The sequence below is a fragment of the Pogona vitticeps genome, chromosome 5 (assembly GCF_051106095.1).
Source record: "Pogona vitticeps strain Pit_001003342236 chromosome 5, PviZW2.1, whole genome shotgun sequence".
NCBI classification, from domain to species: domain Eukaryota; kingdom Metazoa; phylum Chordata; class Lepidosauria; order Squamata; family Agamidae; genus Pogona; species Pogona vitticeps.
In genome coordinates, this window is record NC_135787.1 from 23,118,831 (window position 1) to 23,122,416 (window position 3,586).

The 3,586-nt window shown below is 40.3% G+C and overlaps 1 long non-coding RNA gene across 1 annotated transcript; it reads right to left on the reverse strand.

Annotated features, from left to right (window-relative positions):
* Positions 1–976: 976 nt before the first annotated feature.
* On the reverse strand, positions 977–1,960 carry LOC140707621 (uncharacterized). Its single transcript, XR_012087782.2, has 2 exons — positions 1,822–1,960; positions 977–1,124 (listed from the first exon to the last, which is right to left on the reverse strand). It is a non-coding gene; the product is annotated as an uncharacterized LOC140707621 (long non-coding RNA).
* Positions 1,961–3,586: the final 1,626 nt, after the last annotated feature.

Sequence of the window (3,586 nt, forward strand, 5' to 3'; positions counted from 1 at the left end):
AGAGTTGCAAATGCAATACAGTACACAAGGAAGAGTCCTTACTCTTCCTTTCCTTCGGATACAACCTGACCAAAGGGCTACTGATGGAGAGACAGCTTTGGCCCTATTCTACAGAGGATGAGGCTTGGGGAAACCAATGGATCTCCAAAAACTGCTGGACTCCTGCTCTCAACAGAGCCTTTGCCAAAGGTGAGGGATAGTGGAATATCCAATTCATCAGTATTTGGATTCCCACAGATTACCTAGTTCTGTACTTGAATGGTGTAACTGAACTAATAGAATGTTATTAAGGCAGGACATTGAAGAAGTCACTTCATTTTCACACAGACCCATGTATACATCTTTGGCTAATTTTGGAATGCAAAGCAAATACATCCAGATGTACTTGTGAACTAAATGATTGCTGACTAGTGTTTGGAAAATTAAAATGAAAGTGGTGCTCACTAGCAATGGAGAAGGTGAATTTCATGCTAGGTACTATTAGGAAAAGGATGGGGAGGAGGAACTGACCAGTAATCAGAGTTTGAAAAATGTACTTCCAGACTATAATTCCCACTCTTCCAGCTAGTTCTAATCTCCAGCAGTATTTTCTCCCAGCATGTAAATCTATACCGTGCATCATTTTGGTTGCCCCATTTTTAATAAGAATATTATAAGGTTGGAAAAGGCCAGCCAAAGAGATCAGGGAATTAGAGCACCTTTCCAGTCAGTCGCTGGATAAAGCCCATGAAGAAATGTGGGTTTCTGGGTCTTTTGCTTTCATTGCTTTTCCAATAACACCAGGGGTCATCCAATGCAACTGAATGTCAGTAGATTCACAGGACAGAACAAATTTAAGTACTCCACCACACTATGTATAATTAACTTGCAGAACTTGTTCCCATAAGTTGTGATTTCGGCAGAGTAGAAGATTTCAAAACACAGGCAAAGCTGAGCCTATGGAAGAGGAACAAGGAACAAACACAAATGGCACAAGTTCATTTTAAAAGCAATCTCATGTTTCAAATTATCTGTAATTTAGAACAACTCCACGAGTTCTAAAGCGTATGTTTGCCTCTAAAGGGTCTTGAAACTCAGCCATATTGCTTGTGTCTTATCTGGCAACAGCATTGCCAGCTGGTAGCCTGCAATTAAAAAGTACCATAATTAATAATGCATACCAAAACTAGTTCCTAGCATTCTGTCATGACCAGGGGACAAGTCTGGGTGGAGCTGTATGGTGATTTGTCATGGCTTCTCTCTCTCTCTCTCTCTCTCTCTCTCTCTCTCTCTCTCTCTCTCTCTCTCTCTCTCTCTCTCTGTGTGTGTGTGTGTGTGTGTGTGTGTGTGTGTGTGTGTGTGTGTGTGTGTGTGTGTGTGTGTGTGTCCGTCCTTGATGTGAAAGCCAATGTGCTATAGTGGAGAGAATACTGGACTACAACTCAAGAGGGCTGGGATTTTCCATGGCTTGGCCATGACAAATCACTGGGAGGCGGCAATAGCAAACCACTTATCTACTACTAAAAACCTATTATGATTGCCATTAAGTTGGAACCAATATGATGGCATGCAATAACAAAGTTGCATGTGTATTTTTGTGTTCCCTCCACCGAGTGGAAGGCAGTGTACATGGTTCTCCACCATACCCCACCTCGCTTTATTGTCAGAACAACCCAGTGAGATAGGTCAGGCTGAGGGACTGTGACTGGACCAAGGTCACCTAGTAAACTTCATAGCCTGGTGAGAATTTGAACTTGTGTCTTTCAACTCATAGCCAAACACTCTAATTGTTACACTACACTGGCTTTATGGGGCAGTGAGAGAAATGGAAATGAGTCTTACCTCAAACAATGGATTAATTCTTGAGCTGACTGGGCCCACATCCCAGCAAGATTCAGCCATGTCAGAATACTCTTGGCTTCCTTCCCTTCACTCAAGATGAACTTCCACCCATGCGGCAGGGCTTCTGTCTCCTCTCCTGTGCCCCATCTGCTCCATACACTCCCCAAAATTATCACTGCAAATATAGGACCATGTCAAAGATCACCAAAGGTGCACATGTGTGATAAACATCTTCCTTTCTTTGTGATAGAACTTTGATGAGAATAAGTAACTATTAAGTCTGGGCTCCCTCTACTGGATAGCTATAGAGTAAGGAACTCAACTGTAGCATTTTGTTTTTCAAATAGACAAATTGTAACTTTCCAAACATTCCCTACTCTTTTATTTTTATTTTTTGCATATTTTAGAAACCACACATTTTTAAAAATGGAGATTATACTGGTATTTGAAAAGATATGACTTAACTAAGCACAACACTACTATGCAAAGTTGAACTGAAAATTGACTTAAAATATTTAAAAAAACCCTCATGATCTAGTCTTGCTAGATACAAGCCTATAGATGTATGAAGCAGCTTCTCTGTGAGTGCCACTGCTCTCCTAGTGCTGTTCTTAAAAGAGCTAAATCCCATGTGAAAGGTCCCAAAAGATGTGGTTCAATTATTTCCAATATATGTTTCATTTCCTGTTATTCTATTTTTAAATTTTAATTTTAGCTTTGATACTTCCTGCTATAAATGCTTGTTCAATGCACAGTCATTCAATTAACTGAAAATAATGTTATTGCCTTGAGTTGAATATAGTTTCCACATATGATCAATGCTTACTTTTTAGCCTGGTGTGTGCTTCAAGTCAGAACCAAATTCTAGTGAATGTAGTAGAAGGTTTGGTGTAAATGAACAGGGAATTGACATTTCTACTCAAATCTCAGCTGTATACCAAAGGTTAGATCCAGCTTAGGGCATGAGGTAAAGCAGAATTACTTAAACCAGTGGTTCTTAACCTTTGTTACTCGGATGTTTTTGAACTGCAACTCCCAGAAACCCCAGTCAGGACAGCTGGTGGTGAAGGCTTCTGGGAGTTGCAGTCCAAAACTCCTGAGTAACCCAGGGTTAAGAACCACTGACTTAAACCATCCTCAACACATTAGTACCTTGAAAATTCTACACAGAAGGAGAGTTCTGATAAATGGGGCAAATTGGGAATACCCAATAATCCAGCAGAGGCACCTTCTAATCACATATACTCCTTGAATTTTGGAATAACTGTTGTTGCTTTGCTGCCATCCATTGCACTTTTGCATTGTAATTTTTTATTTAAAATTTGCATTAGTTATTTTATTCTTAGATAATTGTTTTTATATGATGTTTTATTAATTTATTACTATAGCTTTATTATACATTCAAAAGATGCATGGGATCAAAATTAAAATAACACACACACACACAGAGAGAAACACACACACACACACACACACACACACACACACACACACATACACAGTTGTTGTTTAGTTGTTAGGTCATGTCCGACTCTTCATGACCTCATGGGCCAGAGCACGCCAGGCCCTCCTGTCTTCCATTGCCTCCCAGATTTGGGTCAAATTCATGTTGGTAGCTTTGATGACGCTGTCCAACCATCTTGTCCTCTGTCGAACTCTTCTCATCTTGCCTTCACACTTTCCGAACATCAGGGGCTTTTCCATGGAGTCTTCTCTTCTCGTGAGATGGCCAAAGTATTGGAGCCTCAGCTTCAGGATCTGTCCT